General features: G+C 43.6%; 1 protein-coding gene and 1 long non-coding RNA gene across 10 annotated transcripts in view; one reads left to right on the top strand and one right to left on the bottom strand.

Annotated features, from left to right (window-relative positions):
• The window catches only part of STRBP (spermatid perinuclear RNA binding protein), a 147,157-nt gene extending 132,314 nt beyond the window's left edge, over window positions 1-14,843 (bottom strand). For 6 of the 9 annotated variants that reach the window (XR_012008252.1, XR_012008253.1, XR_012008254.1 and 3 more), the window contains exon 1: window positions 14,692-14,843. The gene's annotated coding sequence lies outside the window, so the exon portion shown is untranslated. Of the gene's footprint in view, window positions 1-13,704; window positions 13,803-14,691 lie in introns of those variants that run through there. The other 3 variants (XM_072777814.1, XM_072777815.1, XM_072777813.1) reach the window with 3 other exon arrangements.
• Window positions 14,844-15,055: 212 nt separating this feature from the next.
• On the top strand, window positions 15,056-22,485 carry LOC140605690 (uncharacterized). Its single transcript, XR_012008259.1, has 2 exons — window positions 15,056-15,227; window positions 15,824-22,485. It is a non-coding gene; the product is annotated as an uncharacterized lncRNA (long non-coding RNA).
• Window positions 22,486-26,820: the final 4,335 nt, after the last annotated feature.

Here is a 26,820-nt window from a genome sequence, read left to right on the forward strand (position 1 = left end):
ACAAACTTGCTACTGTCAGCCTTGTCATAGCAAAGATTTTTATTTGTTTAAATATTTTTATTTTAATCATTTAAAATATTTCCAGACTGCTTAATGGGTCAGGGATTTCACTCTGGAGTGATGGAAATGTTTTAGAACTAGATACAGTGGTGGTTGCTAAACAATGTAAATGTACTAAATGCCAGTGAATTGTTCAATTCATTTAAAATGGTTAATTAAAAAAAAATAATTTTCAGAAGAGGAAAAATATCGTAATTATTCCTACTGAACATCAAACTAAGTATATTCAAGGTTTTCTGGTCCACATTTCTAAAGCAGCCTGACACAGTTGAAGGTGCCCAAGCCTGAAAGTCCCCCAATTATGCAACCTTCACCCTAACTATGCCACTAGTTGGGTTTTGAAAAAGTCCCTAAACCACTCAGGATATATCCTGAACTCTTCATCTGTCAAAGAGCAAAGCAGGACTAAAAGAACCTCAAAGGTTTCTCAAAAGATTAAGATGCTATACTTCGTATTCTTGGCAAACCAATTACATGAAATAAAATTGCCTAAATTAAAAAAAAAAAAAAGTTTAACTACAATATATGCTAAATCTGAAAAAGTAAAAGCCACCACACCCCCCACTGAGCTGAAAATGCATTACCTTATATAGGACAATCTTATTGTTTCAGGATAACTGGGTCCTACTGACTCCTATTTACTGGAAAACAAAAACAGATCCTATAATGACAGTGCCAAAATCATACTCACTGACATTATAATCTAAGCACAAAGGAAAAGACTTAATTCAGAGACGACTAATGTGGTAAACTCAAGGTCACCATTATAAACCAAGTTGTTGAACTACAAGTTTTTAACTAATAAACTCAAGGATGCCTTTTTACCCAACTATTAAAAATGCATTAAGTATAAAAATATATAATACATCACTAGACAGCCAAAAAATAAAAATTGTATACAATAATCAACATTATTTTGCAAATATTTTTTTCCAAAAATGACCTTCAGATTAAAAACTCCTCCTGCTACAAGACTCTGAAAAGGTTATAAATCTAAAGGAATCTTAATCTGTTCTTGATATGCCTGGAAGAGAAGCTAAATCCTCTGATATCTTCTGGTATTTTGTTAAGTGTAGGTTGTTGATGTTTTGGCAACTAACACCTTAACTACCATTAATTAGGGTAGAAGGCTTGTCTTCCTCCAATGTACTTCTAAATCCTAAGGGGAAGGGGGGAGGGGGGGAGTTTGATATGATCATGCAAACCTGTTAACTCAACAGTATCTCAACAAAGTGATCCAGGTGTCTAGTCGGGAACTCTCATCTGTTTTCTCTCTCTCTTTTTTTTAATATTTTATTTATTTATTTGAGAGACAGCAGAGCAAGAGAGGGTGCACAAGTAGGAGGTGGGGGTGGGGGGGGCAAAGGAGAGTGAGAAGCAGGTACCCCACTGAGCAGGGAGTTCAATGTGGGGCTTGATCCCAGGACCCCAGAATCATGATGCGTGCCAAAGTCAGACGCTTAACCAACTATGCTACCCAGATGCCTCTCATCTGTTGTTTTCAAAAGGGTGGGACAGAGTTTAGATATCTATAGATCATGAATCAGTAAAGGAAAGCTCAAAAGATGACATCCAAGTTGTAACAAGCTGCTGAGAATACATGAAGTGCTTTACAACCTAGAGCAATTTTATCTAACAAATTTAGTGAAACAAGTGGAGCCATTTACAAATCAAAAGAAAACTCTGGATGCCTCCAAATCAATTATCTAGATTCAGACCTCAGGAACAGATTAGCAATCAAGTCTTCTCTTTCTGGCAGTTAATACCAAACTGAAAGCATAAAACCACAGATGCACACCCTTTCTAAACATTCCTAATTATCTTTTTATCAAAACAATCATCACCTGAAATGTCACCATCACACGTGCAAACTCAATACGAAAACTAAACTAGCCTCCTAATCCCACTTCTGTTGGATTTCCTGCCTCTCTTCAGGGCACCCTAGTCTGCCCAATTAACCGGGCTTGTAACCTGTAGACTTGTCACTCAGCCCTCGCATTCAGTTACCAAGTTTCACCAGTTTCTTTTTTTTTTTTAAAGACTTAATTAATTAATTAATTAATTAATTAATTAATTAATTAATTATGAGAGACACAAAGAGGCAGAGACACAGGCGGAGGGAGAAGCAGGCTCCGTGCAGGGAGCCGGACGTGGGACTCGATCCCAGGACCCCAGGATCATGCCCTGGGCTGAAGGCGTCACTAAACCGCTGAGCCAACCGGGCTGCCCGTTTCACCAGTTTCAAGGCATCCCTTCTATATCTGTTTCCACCACTTTTATCAATTTTTTTCTTCTAGTACAACAGCATCTTAATCAGTGTATGCATTTCAGCCTCTCTTTTCAGGTAGTTATCAAATTCACAAATACAGCCCTAATAATACCATCCCTCCACTCTTGCTCAAAAACCTTTCACTAAAGCCTCACTGTCAATAAAGTCTGAGTTCCTCATCCTTGCATTCAAGCCCTTCCTTCAGTGGCTCCAACATTCCTCTCCAAATTTACACTCCTTCCATTCCTTTGATATTCTCTCACCTTTAACTACTGAACCACTTATTCTATCTCAGAGAAATCTTGAACATTCTTATTTTGCTAATGTAATCTCCTCCATATGCAATTCTCTTCCCTATTTGCTCCTTATCTAACCCTACTTGTTTTCCGTGGCTCAGTACAGATGTACATATCACATCCTCTCTGAAGTCCCTCCCTTATTCCTCCCCTCCCTTAGCAAGAAATAATTTCTTGCTCTTCTGAATTCCTGGACCATCTTACCTAAGTTAAAAAATACACACAGACACACATATATATGTACATATACCCACACCATCATCTATCCTAACAGACTGTAAATTCATAAAGGTCAGGGGCTATATGTACTTTATTCTTGTATCCCAACCCCCCATCCAACTAGCACAGTGCATTATAATACTCAAAATCATGATGAATAATAAAACCAACACTAGTCTTATAAAAGGATAGTCATTAAGAAGAAAAATACATCATAAAAACTTAAAGGTGCATACTATTCCATAGGAAAAACTGAAATTCCAACTGAAACACTAGCACTATAGCATGTTCACCAAGTAATAGACTACAAGTTATAAAAGAATAATTCATTCAACAAATACTCAAGGACCTACTTAGTGCCAGGCATTGTTTTAGGTGCTTAAAATCTACAGAATACGAAACGAGCAACAATCCTTGCCTTTATGGAGCTTACTTATACTCTAGTTGAGGTAAAAAGGCAATAAACAAAATAAGCAAAATAGAAGTTAAATGGTTTAAGTGGTAATGAGTGGTGATGAGAAAAAGGGGAAATGGAAGGCTGGGGAGGGCCAGATAAAGGGGCTGCCATTTTAATGGGGTGGTAAGGGAAAGCCTCACCAGAAAGAGCAGATATGCAAAAAGACCTGACAAAGATGAAGCCAATCACATATTTGAGCAACAGCACTCTAAGGAGGGCAAACAGCAAGTGCAAAGGACCTGAGACACATTAAAGAAACAGCAAGAAGGCCACTGTGGTCAGAGAGGAAAGAAAAAGGTATATAATCACATAAGACCTTGACAGATAGGACTAAGCATTTTATTCTAAGACAGGGAATCACCAGAGGGTTCTGACCAGAAAGAGACAAAATCTGACTTACCTTTTTAAAAGGATCATTCTTGCTATGATTGAGAACAGAATATAAAGGGGCAAGAGCAAAAAAGGGCTACTGCAATAATTCAAAAGAACTGATGTGGGGGGATCCCTGGGTGGCTCAGCGGTTTGGCGCCTGCCTTTGGCCCAGGGCACGATCCTGGAGTCCCGGGATCGAGTTCCGAGTCGGGCTCCCGGCATGGAGCCTGCTTCTCCCTCCTCCTGTGTCTCTGCCTCTCTCTCTCTCTATCATAAATGAATAAATAAATCTTAAAATAAAAAAAAAAAAAGAACTGATGTAAACTTAAATCAGTGGAGGTGATGAAAAGCGGCAGAGTCTGGATACAGTTTGAAGGTAGAACTGCCAAGATTTCCCAATGGGTCAGATGCGCTATGTGAAAGACAGTCAAGATAACTCTATGTTTTGTTTGGCCTGAGCAACTAGAAAGATGGAGAAAGTTGTTATTTACTAAAACATGGGAGAAGGGCAAAAAAAAGAGGGGGCAGGGTAAAAATCAAGAGTTTGGTTTGGGACAAGTTTGAGATGCCAATAAAATATATAACTGGAGGGACGCCTGGGTGGCTCAGCGGTTGAGCGTCTGCCTTTGGCCCAGGGCATGATCCTGGAATCCCAGGATCGAGTCCCACCCATATCGGGCACCCTGCATGGAGTCTGCTTCTCCCCCTCTCCCTCTCTCTCTCTGTGTCTCTCATGAATAAATAAATAAAATCTTAAAAAAAAAGTAAGTGGAAAAAATAAATAAATAAATAAATAAATAAATAAATAAATAAATAAATAAATAGTAAGTAAGTGGAGGTGTCAATATAGGCAGTAGGACATACAAGTCTGGAATTTCAGAGATAAGAATTTGAGAATCATCAGCATATATACGGTATTAAAGCTATGAGATGGGATGAGATTGCCAGGGAAGGAGAATAAAGAATACAGATCCCATGGGGTGGTCCAATATTAAGAGGTAGTAGTTATGAGGAAGAACCAACAAAGCAGCTGAGGACATAGGAAGAAAACCAGCAGAGTATGGTATCCCAAAAAACCAGAGCAGAAAGTGTTTCAAGGAAAGAGACATTCACTGCACCAAATGCTGCTAAATGGGTCAACTAAGAATTAAACTTGGTGGTTTCAACAAGAGCAGTTTCAGTAATCAGGTTGAAAGTCTCATTATTGTAGGGTCAGGAGAGAACAGGAGAACTGAAGATGGGTAGAAACAACTTTTTCAAGAAGTTGAGAAATTGAGTTGCACCTATAAGAAACAGCATAGTCAAAAAGAGTTGTTTTTAAAAAATAGATGGAATAACAGCATGTGTATACTGACTAGAATGAGCCACTAGACAGAATAACGAGTTGCAAGAGGGGGAGAACAGACATGGTTTCAACTGCTATAGAATTTCACTAAAAGAGTCAAATAGCTCAATGAAGAGAAATTTCACTAGCTTAGTGGGCAGTCATTCCAGAGTATACTGTTAGTTTTTTGTGACACTAAAGAAAGAAGGAAGGCAGCCCATAATCCTGATTCACATGCCATAGGAGGCTCAGAAGAGAGGCTGGGCCATTTACTGAAAACACTCACGTTAAGCCTTTTATATGTTATTTCATTTAAGCTCATATAACTTCATGAGGTATTATCTTTATGTTATAGATAAGGAACCAGAAGCTCAGAGACAGCAAGTAATTTGATTAACCCACAAAGCTGGTGAGTAGTAAAGCTACTTTTCAAATCCAGTTCCTCCTGAGCATTAGATAAGGAATTATAGTTAATTTAGACAGTTAAAAGTTTCGTGGTTACGTTTTTAGGATCCTGTTAGAAATACATGCTGAAATATTTAATGAGATAAGTATATGATATCTAAGATTTGCTGTAAATATTCCAACAAAAACAACAGAAAGTAATTTTGAGTATGGATAGATAAAATAAAAGGAGCAAAATGCTGATAATTGTCGACGCTAGTTGACGGATTCACTGTACTGTTCTCTTTCATGTGCATTTGAAAATGTCTTGATTAAAAAAAAAAAAAAAAATCCAGTCCTTCTGAGTCAAATTGTTCTCATTACTTTAAAGCATGCCCTTAATTTCTCCTCAACCTCCCTTCAAAAAAAAGTTATGTGCTTCAGAGCTTACAGTTTTCTTCTTTAATCTTCAAAATAACTCTATAATTTAGGGGTCTTATTCTAATTTTATACATGAGGAGAGAGACCTACAACTAGTAAATAACAGGATCGGACCTCGAAGCCAAGTCTTCTGGTGTCAACAACAATCTCCTGCCCAATATGACAGTCAAGGTTGCACACACGATCGTGGAATAATCTCTAGGAATAATCTAAAAGGAGAATCCACCCAATTGCTAGCCCTTTTCTTCAGATTCATTACTACCGCATAATTATTGGGCTCCAAATTCCCTAGGAAGGCCACGCATTACTCCAGGCAATCCTTTCACTCAAAGGCTTGACTGAAAAAAAGCAGGTTTCAAATTTGCCCAGCCATCAACCTTCCTGGCCAAATTTGAGGACCAACAGGTATTTGATATGGAACCTCTGAAAGGGTGTTCTGAAAGTCCGCCTATCTCTGCTCTAGAGTCAACTCTGTGCCTCCACTTCTCTTAAATGTAACACTCTCCTGTTCACCTACATTATTAAACAGCTTCCATAGAGACCAAAGTCCAGGTATGCAAACCATATACTCTAAAAATAAAGAACACTACCAAACAATAATACTGACCAAAAGTCAATTTTGAAGATTTTATTTTTTTTAAGATTTTATTTATTTATTCATGAGACACACACACACACACACACACACACACACAGAGAGAGAGAGAGAGAGAGAGAGAGAGAGGCAGAGGGAGAAGCAGGCTCCCCACAGGGAGCCTGAAGCAGGACTCGATCCCTCAACCCCAGCATCAGGCACCGGGCCGGAGGCGGCGCTAAACCGCTGAGCAACCCAGGCTGCCCATAAGATTTTATTTTTTTATTTTATTTGCCCATCTCTATACCCAACATGAGGTCAGGTGCCCCTCAAAAGCCAATTTTGTATAATGCCATATTTACCACAAAGCTGGTGTATCAAAGAGAATCACAGTTAATACATATATTTGAGATACCATCTTTTTTTAAAGATTTATTTATTTATTTATGATAGACATGGAGAGAGAGACAGAGAGAGAGAGAGGGAGGCAGAGACACAGGCGGAGGGAGAAGCAGGCTCCATGCCGGGAGCCAACGCGGGACTCGATCACGGGACTCCAGGATCACGCCCCAGGCCAAAGGCAGGCGCTAAACCACTGAGCCACCCAGGGATCCCCGAAATACCATCTTTTTTAAAAGCATCATCAATATGTTTGATATCTGTTCTTCCAAACTAACCATGACATTAAAAGCTTATTTACAGCTTACTTCTAAAACAGCTATGCATACCAAAAGTTCTAAATGTTAGTCTCTCCAGCTGTTAACCTACATTACCAAAATTGTAACACCCTCCCCCTCTAGTTCACTAGTTTTGCTAACTAAAACCAAATTGTCCAGAATTAAGAGCTACCCTGTACCCTGTACTTCATTAAGTTAAAATGTAGGTCTAAGTTGTACAAAAGCCTGTGATTAGATGCATTGTTTGAGGAGTTTTAGATTTACTTGGAATTATAAACATCATTAAGAATAAACTGGGGCGGGCAGCCCTTGTGGCCCAGTGGTTTGGCACCGCCTTCAGCCCGGGGTGTGATCCTAGAGACCCAAGATCGAGTCCCGCGTCAGGCTCCCTGCATAGAGCCTGCTTCTCCCCCTCTCTCTCTGTCTGTCATGAATGAATAAATAAAATCTTGAAGAAAAAAAAAAAAGAGAGAATAAACTGGGGCACCTGAGTGCCCAGAGGTTGAGCATCTACCTTCAGCTCAGGTCATGATCCTGGGGCCCTGGGATTGTATTCCGCATTGGGCTCTCCATGCGGAGCCTACTTCTCCCCTCTGCCTGTGTCTCTGCCTTTCTGTGTCTCTCATGAATAAATAAATAAATAAAAATCTTAAAAACAAAAAGAGAGAATTAACTTGCCCCTATCTTTACTAGAAACAAACCACCTCTCTACCGGATCACTACCTAGCTGTTTTAAAACATATTGATTTTCAGTTATGCCTGAACATAGGTAACCAAAGTTATAGACTCCATTTTCACATTAAGGGCCAATGTATCTAAGGAAGGATCTATTCTTTACTCAGAACAGTATTATAGAGCCCTACTAAGAAATCTTAGGTCTGGCACAAAACAGGCCTTTGAGCCTAAAGTCAATGCATGTTGGGTGAATTAAACTGGTAGAACAGGTAAGCACGATTAAAAAAAAAAAATCTAGACAGTCTTTTAGGATAATTACTATTTGCTTTATGTCAACAGTATTAATATGATTAAATTCATACTTGCTTTATGTCAATAGTATTAATATGGTTAAATTCAATTTAGAAACAAAATGCTGATCTGCATCTGCCCAATAGGATACTGTGAAAAGTCCTGGTACCTGGAAAACTGCAAAGAAAAGGAAATTCTGCAGGTGCAGTAAGAAACTTACATCTTATGCATGACCCAGAAACACCTCAGAATTTATTACACAACCTGCCGCAAAATTCTCACTCTTCAAATGGAAATGAACCATAAAGTCACACAATGCAAGGCTGTGATTTTATTATACACATTTTATTATACACATAATCACATAATCAACTATACCCTTTCGAGATGTGCTAAAGTTAACTCAAGAAAGCAAATGTTCAACATAGTGTTTTATCAGAAGAGAATTTTAATATCAAATAACTAAGATATTGTAATATCAAATAACTAAGGCACTCATTCATTCAGCAACACACATATATCAAATTCTTTTGTGAGGCAGACACCATACTTCTCAAAAATGATGTACGTCAAGGACCCTTAAAACAAGAAATACATCAAATTAGGGATGAAAGTGACAAATCAGGCAGCTCTTTCTGCCCATGGGTCCTATCCCAGTGCTTTAATAAAACCACCTTTTTGAATCAAAAAAAAAAAAGAAAGAAAAGAAAAGAAAATTATAAATCAGGTCCTATGGGTTACCTCACTATTCAATGCAAGATCTAAAAGTTACAGACTTGCAGATCTTTCAGGCTTAAATCATTTAAATATTTATATCACCCTTAATCTGGCCTCATCACTTTATTCTTTTCTGATTTAACTGACATATAAATTTAATTTATGGGACGCCTGCCTTTGGCTCAGGGCATGATCCCGGAATTCCGGGATCAAGTCCCACATCAGGCTTCCTGCATAGAGCCTGCTTCTCCCTCTGCCTATGTCTCTGCCTCTCTCTCTGTGTGTCTCTCATGAATAAATAAATAAAAAAATTTTTTTTAATTTAACTTACATTTCTCCATGAAGTTTTCTAAAATTAGACTGGATTATGAAGCCTCTCATAATTACCTATCAGAAACAGTTTTTTTATTGCTGAACAAAATTTTTAAAACAACCAATTTTCCAATAAAGGATGTATGCAAAATAAATGAAGACAGAGAATGGAGGTGCAAATATCTTATATAAGAGAGTAAACTATTAAGAACAGATCAGCAGGGCTCCTGGCTGGCTCAGTTGGTGGAGCAAGTGGCTCTTGATCTCAGGGTTGGTTGTTCGAGCCCCATGTCGGCTGTGGAGATTACTTAAAAATCAAATCTTTGGGCAGCCCCGGTGGCGGTGGCGCAGCGGTTTAGCACCGCCCGCAGCTCAGGGTGTGATCCTGGAGACCTGGGATCGAGGCCCATGTCAGGCTCCCTGCATGAAGCCTGCTTCTCCCTCTGCCTGTGTCTCTGCCTCTCCCTCTGTGTGTCTCTCATGAATAAATAAATAAAATCTTTAAAAAAAAAAAAAAACACTTTAAAGGGCTGCCTGGGGGATCCCCGGGTGGCTCAGCAGTTTAGCACCTGCCTTCAGCCCAGGGCGTGATCCTGGAGACCCGGGATCGAGTCCCACATAGGGCTCCCTGCGTGGAGCCTGCTTCTCCCTCTGCCTGTGTGTCTCTGCCTCTCTCTCTCTCTGTGTCTCTCATGAATAAATAAATAAAATCTTTAAAAATAATAATAATAAATAAATAAAGGGCTGCCTGAGTGGCTCAGTCAGTTGGGTGTCTGACTCTTGATTTCATCTCAAGTCATGATCTCAACCCCTTTGCGCTTCACACTCAGGAGTCTGAGATTCTCTCTCCCTCTGCCCGCCCTCTGCTCTAAAATAAATAAATCTTTTAAATAAAAAAAATCTAAAAGAAAAAAAAAGTCAGCTAGCACAGAAATATTATCAGGGCTGGGTATTACTAAGCTCAAGCAAATGAATGTCTAAAAAGAAACTTACTACTTACATTTTTGCAATGTCAATCATAACCAGCATCTTGAGGTTTTTTACAACTAATAAACGTCTTTAAACCATTTAAATATCATTCCTCCTCAAATAAAGCATAACCTGTCAACAGGATTGAAAACGTCAAAAGAATGGGTATTTGAGAACTAAAACTTAAAGAAGGAAAAAGTATTCAATAAATCTAAAGGAGGGGGTTTAATGCCACTAGAAGAGGGATAGCTCTATTTTTCTGTTCAAGTCACTGAAAATTACTTGATTTTCTACAAAATATGTGGGAAAATGTATTTATTACTCCTGATTCAGAAAATGAATTAGAAAGAAAGAAAGAAAGAAAGAAAGAAAGAAAGAAAGAAAGAAAGAAAGAGAGAAAATTCACTGAGTGAAATGCCCCATCTCTGGAAATTCAAGCTTAGAAGCAATCTCAGGCTATAGCCACAATGCAGAATGTCTCTCAATCTTCTGCTCATACTCAAGAATTCAAATCCGCACCAACACTCAACTGCAGAAATGAGCCAGAAAAGATGAGACAGGAGAGCAAAGAATGAACAAACTTCAATTTGCAGACATCTCTGACATTCACAGAAGTTTCATCTCTATCCAAGTTTTGCACTATTAACCCACCTAATGCCACATTTTGAAGTACCAACTCTTATTTGACCAAGACAAAAAGAAAAAAAAGGAGCTAAGGAAATAACATCTATTCCCCATATTTACATAGTTCTAATCTTCCTGAAAGACTTAAAACTTTTTTTATATAAATCATCTCAATTCTCATGGGAGGTAGACAGAGTCAGGTTTCTGGAGAAGAAACCAGCACAAAGGGATTAAGTATCTTGTCCAGCAGGTCACCAGTGAAAATAAAACCGGACCCAATTATTTAGCCTACAAAGTCTAAATAAAACCTGCTTTCCTTGGTTCATAAACTTAGGACAATATTTCCAAGTGCCTACAAAGTATCCAAACCATAGAACTTCACGGAACAATACATCTATCAGAACACTGCCAGAATTGAGTATTCTGAGCAAGAAAATACTGCTTGCCCCAAATCAATAAAAAGAACTAACACAAAGGACTTGAAAAATACAAGGAGAAAACAATAGCCATATTGGAGAAAATTTTCAAAGGTCACTCTATTCATCTTATATCCTACTGCTCAAATTCTCTGCCAGGGAGCCAAAAGGGTCAAACATGCTCCTTATAATTGTATTCTACACACATATCACTCCTCAAAATACTGCAAAGAATTTCAATGAAAGGCATATTATGGTTTAAAAACTTTCCCTCCAAAAAACATAATCTTCTTATAGCAATACCTTCAGAACACTATTTTGTTGCCTTCATGGTGCACTTTAAATTTGGATTTTAAAAATGATTAGCTCCCAGTTTATTTTTCAAATAGTTATATTTACACACTCAGATTACTTAAAATGTGTTGTTCTGCTAAGCCCTCATTATGTTTAGGCAAGATTCCCACTTCCACTCAAACTTATTATTTGAACTTAAAATGGACGCATTAAGATACTTCCTAAATTGACAGAAGGAGAAAACTAATCAACCCAGAAAGCTTCCCAAGGTATCAAAGCAGACCTTTATTTTAAATCATACCAGGTACTACATTACCCACTACATGAAGCCCACAAAGAGATAAAGTTATTTCTGCAACATGATGAAATTATTTTTTGCAAAATCTGACAAGACTGAATTTTCAACTGTCAAAAGGGAAATCATTTTCCAAGACTCTAGAAAACCCTGCTTACTAAGGCAGTCTCAAAGCAGTTTCCTTAATCCTCCCAAATCCCAAAGAATCTAACACAAGCCACAGAACACTGAAAGAGACCTGCACTGAAATATCTGTGCTCAAACCCCTAAAGGTTATTTCTATGTGTCTGGCAAGCTGACTGGCTGTATGTCCACACAACCCCAAAAGTCTTTCTTTCCTCAATAAAGCTAACCACTACACTCCCTGACTCAAATCAAAACACCAGAAAATCCAAAAGCCTCCAACTAAATTTTACGTGAACCATTTGGGAGAAAAAGCCGACAACCCAGGATCAGTTATTTATTTGCACCTTGAAAGAAAGTTAAAGAATTGCAGGGAACTCCTGCTACTTTCAGGACCTAGATACACATTACCTCTGTCTGCCTCTAGCATAGGACTCAGATATTACATCACTCAGAGCCTGAAAACTGCCCCATTACCCAGAAAGCACCAGGGTAGCTGAGACACTGCACCAAGGTATCCCTTCCTCCCGGATCCACAGCCTTCAAATGCTACGGACACTGGGCCCTGCTCTCGTGCAGTGTCTTCACAAAGGCATCTGCCCTGCACCTGCTGCAATCCTATTTCTATTCACTTGGGGTGCACTCCACACAACCCTGTACGGCTCTTCTATCTGCACACTTGTCAGCACAAGGCACTAGGACAAATCCCACCACATATATGTCCTCCAAACTTGGGAGTGTGTACCACTCGGCTCTCCCTTATCCCTTCCCCAGTCACACGGTTCTGGAACTAAAATTGGGCTTCTTATCTCTTGGATCCTACAGGCATGAACTTTCAGATATGTACGGGGCTTAGTGTCCTCCATTTTTCATTAATATCCCTCCAGGATGCACACGTACACCACGTACACTCTTCAGTTCTTCTACATCCAGAATGTAATCCCCTCCCTTTTGTTTTGGCTTCTGATTTTCCAACTTCTGCGTTCTGTCGTTTTTTTTTTTATTTTGTTTTGTTTTTTTTATATTTCCAGTGACCTAAAATTTTTGAATCCCTTAATCTCTCAGGACTCAAAGTTTCCCAATCTCTCCCCGCTCTTTAGCACCCTGCTCCTTCCATTCTTTTAAGCAACCTGTTTTCCTAACTCTCCCCAACCCGAATAGTCATTTCCTGCCCCTAAACCTGGGCGACCCGCTTCCCCTACCACCACCCTACCACCACCCCAATCCAATATCCCTTTCTAGTCACGGACACATCCACACACCTCCCTACCTTGCCCCTCTTTTACCCCATTATACACTATGCATTCTCCTCTACATCTTCTAGGCAAAAGCATCCTGTCTTCCCCCCATTCTTCCCTCTCTTCCCTGCCTATCTCCTTCTCTCCACCAGACAAAACGTAGCACCCTCAAGCTGAGCTGTGCTTCCCTCCCTCTGCCTACTGTATTCCAGGCCTGCAGCCCTCCCCTTCCAATCCATGCCCTGCTACCTCCCTCCACTGACTTCCCTCCAGACGTGTACCACCACCCCCCCCCCCCGTCTTGTCCCCAGCTTCCCTCCACACTGTCTGCCCCCAAAACGTTTCTTCTCCCGTCTGTTTCCATACCTCAGCTGCCGCTCCAAGAACGCTCCCTCACCCCCTCACCCGGGGCCCTCTACTTCACACACGCTCCGCTCCACCTGCCCCCTGCAGGGTCCAACCCAGTTTCCTGTTGCTGCTCCCGCACCCACACCTATACCTCCCCCGAGAACACTCTCCGTCTCACTCATCTCTGTCAGCCGCTGAATACCGCGCACACGTCCCGTGCATCGCCCCCACCCCCCTGCTCCACCGCCCTCACTTCCCTCAAACTCTGGCCCGGCTCCAGTCACCTTCCTCCTCCTGCCCCGCGCGGCTCTCCCCTGAGCACCACTCACCAGAGACGCCGGCCTTCTCCCTCAGCAGGTCCTCCCTCCGCACGTCCCACGGGTCCAGCCTCAACACTGTCCTGCGTCCTCCTCGCCGTCCCCGCACGCCTCCTGGCCGGGCACCGTCCTCACGTCCCTCCGAGGCCTCTGAGCCTCGGGGCCTCTGGGCCTCCCCTCACCCCTCACCCCTCACACACGCCTCGCGCCTGCACACCTCCACGCCCCTCCCGCCCCTCCGGGCACCCCTGCGCCCCCGCAGCCCCTCCCCGCACCACCCTCCCCTACCTGCACACCTTTCTCCACGCCTCCCCTCCTGCCGCCCGGCTCCCGGCCCTCACACGCAGCCCCTCCCGCCCCTCCCCCGGGCCCCCACACCCTCCCCGCACTCCCACCACGCTCGCCCCTCCCTCCCCGGACCCCCCTCGCACCCCCGCCCCCCGGCCGCCCTGCGCCGCCCCCGCGCTCGCCCCCGCGCTCGCCCCGGCCCGGGTGGGCCTCGCGCCCCGCTGGGCCGGATCCCTCCACCGCTCATTCTTCCCCAGGTCTGCCCACACCCTCCGCCGGCCCTGCCCCCATTGTCCTCCAACACCTGCCCAAGCCCCTCGCCGTCACCCCCACCGGGGCCCCCGCGCCGCGCCCCCCGCCCGCGCCCTCCCCTCACTCGGGGCCGGGACCCGCGAGCCCCCGAGGGTGAGGACGCGAGGACGCCCGCCCGCCCGCCGCCCGCCGCCCGCCGCCCGCCGCCCTGGCCCTGACCCGAAGCGGCCGCGGCAGCGCAGCGGCGGCCACCATGCCGGAGCCACGGCGCCCAGGACTGCTCCCCGCTCTCCGCCCGGGCCGCCGCCGCCGCTGCTAAGGACGCACAACAAACAATGCGGGGCCCGGGCCGGCTCCGCCAACCGCCTCGGCCGCCTCGGCCGCCTCGGCCGCCTCAGCCGCCTCAACCGCCACCTTAACCGCCGCCCGCCCGGGACGGCCCGCCGCGCAGGCGCCTACCCGAACCGCCGCGCTCTGCCTGCGCCCGGTCCCCGCGCCCGCTCCCGCTCCGCCGCCGCCGCCACCTCGTCCGCCCGCGTCCCCGGCTCCTCAGCCCAGCGGCGGCGGCTGCGGCGGCTGCTGCCCTGGTGGCGCTCGCGGCTCCGCTCTCCGCTTCGGCGGCGGCGGCGGCGGCGGCGGCGGCGGCGGCGGCGAGCACGTGACGCCGCCCGGCGCGCCCATTGGCCGACGGCGGGGGGCGGGCCCCGCGGCTGCTGGGGAACGGAAAGCCCGCCCCCTCGCTCGCCGCGCGCCCCCTCCACGCGCCCTCCGCCGTACCTGAGAGCGCCCGCCCGCGCCGGCCCGCCCGCCCGCCCGCCCGCGCCGCACCGCCGCCTGCGCCGACTGCGCACCTGGGAGCGCGCAGGAGCCACCCGCCGCTGGAGGCCGCGTGCACCTGCGAGCGGACGCTTACGTAAGCCGCGTCCTCTGCCTCTCTCCCGGCGCCGGGCCCTCGCTGGCCGGCTGCAGCACCTGAGCCCCGCTGCGCCAGCCGCGTAAGTGCTGCGGAGCGGGGAGGCCCGCGAGATGCACGGAAACTTCGTAACTTCCGAATCTGGGAGCGGCCCCCGGATGCCGCGGCGAGCCGGCCTCCCCGGGCCCGCGCCTCTGTGGCCGGTGCCTCCCACCCCCAGCAGCCAAGCAGCAGAATAGGCTGCGCAACGTCCCCCCCGCCCCCACCCCCGCCCCCACCCCCACCCCAGATGGAGGACCGTGAAGCCCGCGCGGGCTTTGACTTGGTGAGAGATGTTCTCCCCGCCTCTGCCCCTGCCACACTTGCCTGCTGTGTGACCTTGACCAAATTAGAGAACCATTCTGGCCGTCAGTGCTACGGCAGGGGAACTAGGATAATAATTTCGATTTAAGGGCTGTTGGAGAGATGGAAAATGACAATAGGTGTGAATTCTTCCAGCACAGAGCAGGCGCCGAACAGAAGTTGCAGCTTAGTCAGCGACCACCTCTGCTTTTCCCACCCAGTGGACCTCTAACCGGGACTGAGTTTGAGGCTAGGACCTGCCTGACCTTATAGGCGGGTCAGACTTTGTTTGGACAGCGCTAGGGAGAAAATAATGTTTTGCTTTTTATTTTACAGGGTTACTCCTGGCGCTTCTTTGGTGCAGCATTCTGCCAGCCCAAAACTGAGCCCTTCGCTGAGTACCTGGTGCATGTCAGGTGCTATGCTGGGTGTCAGGATGCACAAGCGAATGAGACAAGGTCCTTGCCCTAAAGGAATTCCTCGTCTGGTCTGGGGTGGGAAAAACCTGACCACCCCAGCAACGGGATTTGGAGAGCTGGGGGTCCAGGAGGGATCTCCCATAACAGCCCCTTCCGGGTCCCTTTCCGTCTTTGTGACGTGCCAGATCCAAATATTTTAACGGCTCTGCTTCATTTGGGAGAGAAAGTATGAATACTTTAACTCAAAAAGTTTTGGTGATCTGGCCTTAACGTTTCAGGGAGCATGCTCTTCCCTTTGCCCCTCCTTAGGCCGCCTTGACCCTCCAGCCACACTGAACTTTAAAACTATAGTTGCCAGAGTATGTAACACTTCTGAGCCACTGGAGCAAGGGGCTAGGTCCCAAAACCCCTTCTACAGCCTGTCCCCATCTCCAATCACCCTCACCTTTCTTTACCCTCCTGAAAGACTCCTTGGGGTTCTTGGAACAGGTTCTCTCAAGAGCTTTCTGGCTGCTTTAGACACACTGTCTAAATCACTGTGCTTTGCACATGGCTCATTAAACCATGTATTCTTATAGCACTAGATTGTAATCGTCACCTCCCTGGACTGTAATCATCTTGAGGACCTGAGTGGGTTAGGGAGGACTGCACAGGCACATGCAGTGTGGTCATTAAAGCTGTTTCCAAGAAGGACATGAATCTGCTTGGAGGAGAAGAGATGCTGCAGTATAAAGGTCTGGGTTCTGTGCACACTAGCTATGTGACCTTGGAAAATCAGTCTCTCTAGGTCTTAGTTACCTCATCTGTCAAGTGAGACCATGATATTGCATACCTCTTAGGATCATTATAAGGGTTCAATATTCATTATATGACTCAGTCGGTTAAGCATCTGCCTTCAGCTCAGGTCATGAGGTAAATTTACATATCCTAAAATTCATACATTGCAAGAGCACATATCAAGGATTTTTAGTAATGTTACCTAGTGATGCAACATAAGTATGTCAGTTTTAGAACATTTATGGATTCCCCATAAAGTCCCTCGGACCCGTTTACTATTAATCCCATTCCCACTCCCAGCCACAGGCAAACCCCTAATCTACTCTGTCTCTTTTTTTTTAAAAAAAGATTTTATTTATTTATTCATGAGAGACACAGAGAGAGAGAGGCAGAGACACGGAGGAGAAGCAGGCTCCACGCAGGGAGCCCAATGCAGGACTCGATCTGGGGACCCCGGGATCATGACCTGAGCTGAAGGCCGACGCTCAACTGCTGAGCCACCCAGGCATCCCAACTGTTGCTTTTTCTGAATATATTAGATACATTTTTTTAATCAAATAGATGTTTTAGAAAAGTGTTTAATCTCTTAATCCCACCCAGTGATAGTAATCATATTTATATTAATTATATATATTAATATATATTCCAAATTTGCCCTATGCATATAAATATATAAATTTTACAAAGTGAGATTATAGTATACCTTCAGTTTTTATTTTTTTTCACTTAAAAATATAAATACACCTCTTTTTATTTTTTTTATTTTTTTTAATACACCTCTTTTTATATCACTGAATACGCTCTTGCATAACGTATCTTAAGAATCATTTAATTAAACCAAGCCCCTATATCACCTAAGTTCAAATACTAGCACTTGTCATTTCATCTATTCAGTGTACAAAGATTTCCTGAGAACCTAGTACGTGCTAGTCCCTAGAGATAGAAAGGCAAGAAAACAGCTACTCTGCCCTACCCCTGTAGCCCCAGAGGTCAATGTACATTACTCAAATAACATTGAATGGCCCACAGAGAAGGGAACAGCCAACAAAGGGGGATAGATAGGGTTCTTAAGGGCTCTGTGAAGAACCATCTTTGGAACATCACTTGGCACAGCACTCTGCCATTATTATAAAAGGTGCTTGGTAAAGGAAGGTGAATTGGCAACCTGTGAGAGCAGTGTGCAGTGCTTCCCGGTTCCTGGTCCCCTACCACCCTTAGCTCTTTGGACCCTCACATTTCCCAGCTGAAGAGAAGAAAACAGAGGAAATTGAGGCCCAGGTAAGGAAGTGAATTGCCCAGAGTTACCAAGCCAGGAAAGGGCATAGCTGAAATTGAACTCTGGTCTGACTCCTAGCCCAGTGCTCTTGGTCCTAAACGATACTGTCCTCTATAGAGGGAGCTCATCTTTGAAGAACCACATTGAGATAGAGAAAGGAAACACACAACACTACTCTCTGATACAATACATACTAACCACATTTAAATAAATTAAAATTAGGGCAGCCCTGGTGGCTCAGCAGTTTAGCACCTGCCTTTGGCCCAGGGCATGATCCTGGAGACCTGGGATCAAGTCCCATGTCAGGCTCCGTGCATGGAGCCTGCTTCTCCCTCTGCCTGTGTCTCTGCCTCTCCTTCTCTCTCTCTCTCTGTGTCTCTCATGAATAAATAAATAAAATCATTAATAAACAAATATTAAGCAGGGACACCTGACTCAGTAGAGCATGCCACTCAATCTCAGAGTCATGAGTTTGAGCCCCACATTGTGAGAAGAGGAATACTTAAATGATTTAATTTAAAATTTTGTTCCTCGGGACACCTGGGTGGCTCAGTGGTTGAGCATCTGCCTTTGGCCCAGGGTGTGATCTTGGAGTCCCAGGATCGAGTCCCACATAGGGCTCCCTCCATGGAGCCTGCTTCTCTCTCTGCCTATGTCTCTGCCTCTCTCTGTGTCTCTCATGAATAAATAAACAAACTCTTCAAAAAAAATTAAAAACAAATTTATTTAAAAAAAAATTGTGTTCCTCAGTTTCATTAGGCATGTTTTAGGTGCTCCATAGCTATATGTGGCTAGTGGCTACCATATTGAATAGCACTGATATAAAACATTTTTGGGGTGTCTGGCTGACTCAGTAGAGCATATGACTTTTTTTAAAGATTTTATTTATTTGCAAGAGAGAGCACAAGCATGAGCAGGGGGGTGGGGGTGGAGTGGTGTAGGCAAAAGAAAAGGAACATGCTGAGCACAGAGCTGGAAGATGATGTGGAACTCAATCCCAGGACCCCGAGATTGTGACCTGAGCCAAAGTCAGATGCTCAACTGACCGAGCCACCCAGCCCCCCCAAGCATGTGTCTCTTGATCTCAGTGTTGTAAGTTGAGCCCCACGTAAAGTGGAGAGATTACTTAAGATTAAAATCTTTAGGGACACCTGGGTGGCTCAGGTTATTAAAAAATAAAATCTTTAAAAAATTTTTTAAATTAAATTGAAAATATAAACAAAACATTTCTGTGATCACAGAGAGTCCTATTGGTTAGCACTGATCTAGAGAAATAATGACAATAATATAGTAATAGCAATAGTAATAATATCTTACTTACATATTATTTTCCAAAGCACTTGCCCTGGGAATGGAAAGGTCAGTCCTGTCTCCCTATCCTTCATTTCCGTACCTATCTCCCTACCATAGGCCAGCTCTACAGAAAGATGCTGGTGACAGAATGGTGGCTAGTCACGCTCTGTGTGAGGGGTAGAAACCAGGGGTTGTGACATCCTTCAAATTCTTGCCACTGTGTTTTTCAATCTACCCACATATCTCCAGCCATTCCCTCCTTCCCTCCTTTTACAAAAACCAGCCCTCTCAAAAACCAGTCCTTTTCCTGGGCCTGGATCCCCTGAGGAAGTTTACTCTTTAATCTACTCCTCTGTTAGGTCAAGTCCCTCCTTCCTTACTGGATTCTTTAGATTCTATTGCCCAACTAATCTTTTCCATTCTAAGGGAGGAAGAAAGGGAGGGAAGGAGGAAACAAGATTCCCAGGTGATCACATGGACCTTACAATTGAGAAGCATTGACCCAAAATCAATAGCCACAGATACCAATTGAAGACTGGAATGCCACAGCAAAAAACACTGTTGCTGACCTGATTTTCACAAATGGTGAATAACTCTTGGTGTAGAGTCTTGACACAACAAGATATAATCTCCATTCACTTTGCATAGTGTTTGCCTCCCTGGAATATCAAAATCACACTAGAATATACTTTGTCTCTATGTGAAAAATGGAGTTAGTTAGGCTCAGATCATTGCTCAGATCATTCCCCTATGTAAATGTCCAGTGTGACATTCAAAGATCCTGTGATACTGTCTGTGCAATGCAAGACATCTGGCATTCCTGGCTTCCCCCCAGTAAATGTCATTATGACTACCCAAACTCTACCACAATTATCTAAAAGGCCCATGTAAGAATTATGGCTCTAGACTCTCATTTAACAGTCTATTCAGAGTCTTTCTTTGGATGTGTCACATGCTACGAGACTGTCCTTAACTGCCAGCTCTTTCTCCTAAACCTCAAACCCATTGCCCTGACTGTCCCCCATTTCAGTTCCTTTATCAAGGCTATGGTAGCTACTGATATTGAATGATCAGTAAGCTGAAGGTTTCACATAGGCACACTGTTTAATTTGTTCTACTTGTATGCCTTAGAATCATGCCAGGCATATAGTAGTCACTTAATATCTACTGAATGAATACCCAGCAAATTTTCCCATTCCCCTTCCTCAGGAAACAAATCCCAAAGAAGACAAGGCAGGGATTCCTGGTCAGGGTGTCCCTGCTTCTTACAGGATTTCTTCTAAGATCCCTATTTTCATTGGCCAAAGATGCACAATAGCCCAGAGCTACTGCTGCAACTCTTCCACCAAAGCTGTCTCACAGCAAGTGAGATGGAGACAGCCTCCCTGAAGGTCTGGGGGTGAGCTCAAATTCATCAGCCTCATGAACAAAATTTCTTTGAAGTCTCACGTTTTATCTTTAAAATTCATGCAAACTTTACCTTCTATTCCCATGTTTGTTTTAACATGAAAATAATGTTTTGATTACTTCCCTTTAGGAGAAAAATTCAAAGCCTATTTTTCAAACTTCTCAAGTAGAAATTCACACTCCAGGAAGATGCTCCTGATCCATACTGTAGCTCTGAGTATTTCCTGGCACACCACCACCTAGCCCTGGTGGTAATTATACTAACAGCCAACATTTATTAAGCACTTAATATGTATTATGTCTCTAATCCTTGCAACAATCCTTTGAAGTAGGTACAATTTCCATCTTCATTTATCATTGGAAAGACTAAAACTCCAAGAAGGTAAGTCACTTGGTACTACGTCACAGAACCAATACTTTGGAGACCTGGGATTCAACTGGGTGCTCTCAATTACTTTTTTTTTTTTTAAGATTTTATTTATTTACTCATAGACACAGAGAGAGAGAGAGGCAGAGACACAGGCATAGGGAGAAGCAAGCTCCATGCAGGGAGCCCGATGTGGGACTCGATAACGGGTCTCCAGAATCACACCCCAGGCTGCAGGCGGCGCCAAACCGCTGCGCCACTGGGGCTGCCCTTTTGTTTTTTGTTTTTTTTTTGGGTGCTCTCAGTTACTATCCTGTCCACCACAGTTTCAAAAGTAAGCTCCTAGGCTTTTCGAGCAAAAGCTTTGAGACAGCAGAAAAGCCCTAAGAAATGACCTAATCCCAGAATTTTGCAAAGCCAAGGAAAGTACAGAGGTGTCTGGTCCTCTTGGTAGACACATTTCAGCAGTCACAAGTTATAAGAGAAGTTTCTAAATGTGTGTCTTGGTTTCAATTACAATCTACAAATAATAAGACGTATATTCTGGATCACTGGGACAGCCGCCTTGTAATTGATTCCTGGCACGCCAATTTTATTGCTGTAAAAGTGATTGCCTAAAGTGACAAGTTTAATGTTAAATGCAGATATCTTAGATAAGGGGTCAGATTTTCAAGCCAGCAAGAAACTCCCCTTTAAAATGGTGATCCTCAGTGAGGTGTAATTTTGGTCACTACACACATACACACATTTAGCAAGGTATGGAGATGTTTTTAGTCGTAACAACTGACATCTAGTAAGTAGGGACCAGGGATGCTGCCAAACATCCTTCAATATGCAGGATCATCCCCCCAGTACCAAAGGATCGTCAGCTCAAAACGTCAATAGTGCTAGGGTGGAGAAAGCTTTAAAAGGGTTTCCATAGGGGTGAAAGTGAACAGAGTGAAAGGGAAGAGATTGGAAGTGAAACTTCTCTGAATGAGCTTTGTTAGATACCTTTGACTTTGAAATCTTCTAAATGATTCATGTAAATATTTAAATCATTAAATCACATAAATTTTTAAATAATTCCTAAAATAAAAAACAAGCCAAAATATGAACATAACTTTATATCAGGTTGATAATATGACCACAAAGGAAAAAAGAATAACTCTAAATGCCCTTAAAACAAAGTATTTTTGACTATCATTAATGAGATATATTCTAAGGATAAAGGGGAAAAAACAACAAAGAAATCCTAAACTCTTGGGCAGCCCGGGTGGCTCAGTGGCTTAGTGCCACCTTCAGCCCAGGGCCTGATCTTGGAGACCCAGGATGGAGTCCCACATTGGGCTCCCTGCATGGAGCCTGCTTCTCTCTGTGCCTTCTCTCCCCTCCCCCCCTCATGAATAAACAAAATCTTAAAAAAAAAAAATCCTAAACTCTCAATAGTCTTACTGTAGTAATGATATTAGTATTGCTACTTTGAAATATGTTTGCCATGGGTTAAAGCATATTAGTAATGACATCAGTGCTGTTAAGATCCAAAATTTTTAGAACATAAGTGATACAAATGTAATATCAAAGAAGTTAAGTAAAAAAACGTATAATCTTAAATTTCAATGGAAAATCTCAGCATTGGGAAGCCTGAGTGGCTCAGTGGTTGAGTGTCTGCCTCTGACTCAGGATGTGATCCTGGAGTCCTGGGATCGAGTCCCGCATTGGGCTCCCTGCATGGAGCCTGCTTCTCCCTCTGCATATGTCTCTGCCTCTCTCTGTGTCTCTCATGAATAAATAAATAAAATCTTTAAAAAAAGAAAAAAATCTCAGCATTAATATTCAATTATTTCTTGGAAATTTCATAAAAACTGGCAGATTCTGGGACGTCTCGGTGGCTTAGTGGTTAAGCATCTGCCTTTGGCTCAGGTCGTGATCCTGGAGTCCTGGAATCGAGTCCCACATCAGTCTCCCTGCATGGAGCCTGCTTCTCCCTCTGCTTATGTCTCTGTCTGTGTGTGTGTGTGTGTGTGTGTGTCTCATGAATGAATAAATAAATAACATCTTTAAAAAATAAAACAAAAACTGGAGGATTCTGTTTTTAAAAAGTTGAGCATTTATTCTCCCTTTTATTATGAACTAAATTTCAGGAAACCAAATGACCCCAGATGATAAGAAAAAGTTTTTATTTTTTAAATTTTATTTATTTGAGACAGAGAGTGAACAAGAGAGAGAGAGAGAAAGCATGCAAATGGGGAGGGGAAGAGGGAGAGGGAGAGGGAAGAGCAGACTCCCTGCTGAGCAGGGAGCCTCATGCAGGACTCAATCAGCAGGACTGGATCCTAGAACCCTGGAATCATGACCTGAGCCAAAGGCAGATGCTTAACCGACTGAGCTACCCAGGCACCCAAGAAAAAGTTCTATAGAAAAGAATGTCAGCTAATAAATCAGAAGGAATGCTGAAATTACTATTCATCACTATTTTGCAAACTCTAATAATATACCTGATTTAGGCAATCAACAGCTGGTAAAACTTTTGAGCCGAAGGATAGATAGGGAACATTACAATCACAATCACAACGAAGTGTGTCACTACCTGAATCCACTGATAAAAGTTAGCATCACGAGGATCCCTGGGTGGCTCAGCGGTTCAGTGCCTGCCTTTGGCCCCAGGGCGTGATCCTGGAGTCCTGGGATTGAGTCCCACGTAGGGCTCCCTGCAGGGAGCCTGCTTCTCCCTCTGCCGTTGTCTCTGCCTCTCTCTCTCTCTCTCTCTATGTATATCATGAATAAATAAATAAAATCTTTATTAAAAAAAAGTTAGCATCGCTAAAAGTTACATGAGCATACATTCTTTGCCTCCCGCTGAGATGCATGTCTATTTGAGGCAAAAGGGTTTATCTGAATCTAATGAAACTTCTCAATAAAACTTATCTACAGGAAATACGTAGACTAAAAGAACAAGTCAATGAAACACCATAAAGAAACAGTCAGCAAAGTTCAGAACGTGAATCTTCTACAGGACAACTGGCCAGTTACTTAAATAAATTAACAACATGAAAAAAAGAAAATTGGGGGGCTAGGAAGGGGTGTAAGAAGGGATTATTCTAGATTACAAGTGACTTTAAGAGTTTTAACAAACAGGGGTGCCTGCCTGACTCAGCCAGTAAAGGATATGACTCTTGATCTCAGGGTTGTAAGTTTGAGCCCCACACTGGGTGTAGAGATTTATTTTAAGAATACAATCTTAAAAAAAAAAAAAAGATCTCTAAAACCAAATACAATGATAGACCTCCTTCAGATCTCCATTTGAACAAACTACCAGTGACAAGACATATTCTAACCAACGTGGAAATTTGGATATATATTATATATTAAATGCCATTAAGGAATTATTGTTGATTTTTTTCAGGTGTCATCATGGCCTTGTAGTTGTATAATAAAATCTTCCTTTTGAAAACTGCAAACTGAAGCATTTAAGGTAGAGTTGCAAGATAAAATATGAGGTTGCACAAAACATTACTAAAAAATTATTTATTGTTACACAATTTAACTGAGTGTCCTATATTGTCATTTGCTAAGTCTGGCAACCCTAATTTAGGGGTGAGATGATATGGTATCATGTTCCAGTAAGGAGGAAAACAGTTGGGGCCTTGAATTAAATACAGTACGGCAAAATGGAAATGATTGTCAAAACTAGATGAAGGGCACATGAAGGTTCGCTGTGCTGTCTGCATCTGGGTAGGTTTGGAAATTTTTATAAGAAAAGTTTTTTAAATGGAGGAATTAATTTATTGCTCAGGTTTTAGAAACAGCCCAACTCCAGTTCAGTCCCCGTATCTCAGAAAAGGAAATGAAAACCCAGAGAGGGGAAATGGTTTGCCTGAGCAAAACAGCAATTGAGCAGTAGAGCTCGAACTCAGGTCCAGGTCTCCCGACGCAAAGATCCGAGCCGTTTCCATTGTAACGAAATGGACAAAGGCAGTTCTAGGTGTTTCGGGCTGAAAGCTTGGGTGGTCCAGCATCCCTCTCTGAGTGCTAGCTCAGAGAGGGGCAGGGTTGGGAGACATGAAATGATATATATGTATAATAAGAATGTTCTACAGGGGACGCCTGCTGAAGTAGTATGTGGCGGGTTCTCAAACATCACTGAGCATTGTTTCATGTTCTAATAGGAGGATAATAATACTTATCTTCAGGTTGACATGACCATTAAAATGAAAAGCATCTAGCACAGTGCCTAGAGTTAGCGAAGAATGATGAGAATATATGATACTCTGGTTAGCCCCTTCTGTGCAACAAACCACCCTAAAATGTACTGGCTTAAACCAACAATTTATTATTGTCTCTTCTGGTCTTGTGGGTTGACTGGGCTCAGCCAGGCTGTTCTCACTTGGGGTGACTCACGCAATTGTCCTCAGATGTCAGCTGGAGCTGGATTCATCTGAAGGCTCACTGGCCTGAACATCCAAGATGGCACAATCATGTACTTGGCAACTGACACAATTATTGGTGGGGGAGCTTGGTTGAAATGTTGGCTGGACCACACATACCAGCCTCTTCATATATCTTGGGCTTCTCACAGCAATTGCTCTTCGAGACTATTAAAGAGTAGTCCTAGGACTGGCTCAGTGTCACTCCCCCTATGTGTAGTTGGTCAAAGTAGTCACAGGCCAGACATGATTGATTCGAGGGAGCGGGGGAATCGACTCAGTGGGAACGCAACGCATGTTCTGGAAGGAAAGGAATCAATGGCCCGTCCAGGCAGGAGGCAAGCTATGTAGATGGGTACGGTGCCACTTCTGGAGCACAGGGAAATGGCCTTTGTCCCTGGTTCACTGCACAGGTCAAACCCCTCTCAAATTCACCCCATCCTCACTGTCCTCTCTGCCACTGTGTCAGTCCACCTCTGAGGGAGTGCTGTCCTTATCTTCCCTCAGTCTGTTACTGGATAATTATTGCAAGCTCCCCAAGAGCTTTCTAGAGGACCAGATAGCCAAGATGAGCAACTTAGTAAGGTGAAACTACTCACTGGCTCACTGAAACATTTAAAGGAAAGAATTGCCAGGTTCTCTGCTTTCTGCCACTGCTGGTCACCCTGTTCCTTTCCAAAGCTTGTTTCTTAAAAACAGGTCACCGAACTCGTCCTTGTGCTGAGTCCCTGTGAGTTTGGATTACTTTAAAAATAGCTTGTTCTTCAAGTGCAAAAAATAACATCTGAGACGTTTGTTTAAGTGTGAAACACACCTTTGTCATGACTCAATACAGGCTGAGCGGAAGTTTATTAAAACTTTCCAAAAAGAAAAATTTCCTCTTGAACTGAGCAAGCCTGAGAGATGACAACTCGGAAATGGGGAGGAGAGCAGCAGGCAGATAAAGAGGCAGGTGGAACAAGGAGGAAAAAGGCACTAATAGATTTTCTCATCTGAGGCTTTCACGTGCCATTCCTTCCACCTTGAAAGACCTTCCTCTTGCAGCCAGCCTGACAATGTTCTCCTCCTGGAAGCCTCATTGAAATCTCACCTCTGTGAAGCCTTTTCTGACCCTTCCAAGCAGAGTTACTCACTCCCTCTTAGTTCTCAAAACACTTGGGACACGTCTTTATTATTAGCACATTGCATTGAAGTTGTCAGTTTACGGGGCTGTCTCCTTTCTTAGGCTGTGAGCCTTTCTTCCGCAGGGGCACTGGGTGAGTCATCTCTGAGCCCCTCTGCCTGGCGCCAGGCCCAGCACAGATGGGGTGTGGGGAGAGGTTGTTGATAAGAGCCGGTCTCACTGGGAGATGCATTAAATCCTGAAGTGACTGCTTCCATTTCTGTTC

The sequence above is a fragment of the Canis lupus genome, chromosome 16 (genome assembly GCF_048164855.1).
Source record: "Canis lupus baileyi chromosome 16, mCanLup2.hap1, whole genome shotgun sequence".
NCBI classification, from domain to species: Eukaryota; Metazoa; Chordata; class Mammalia; order Carnivora; family Canidae; genus Canis; species Canis lupus.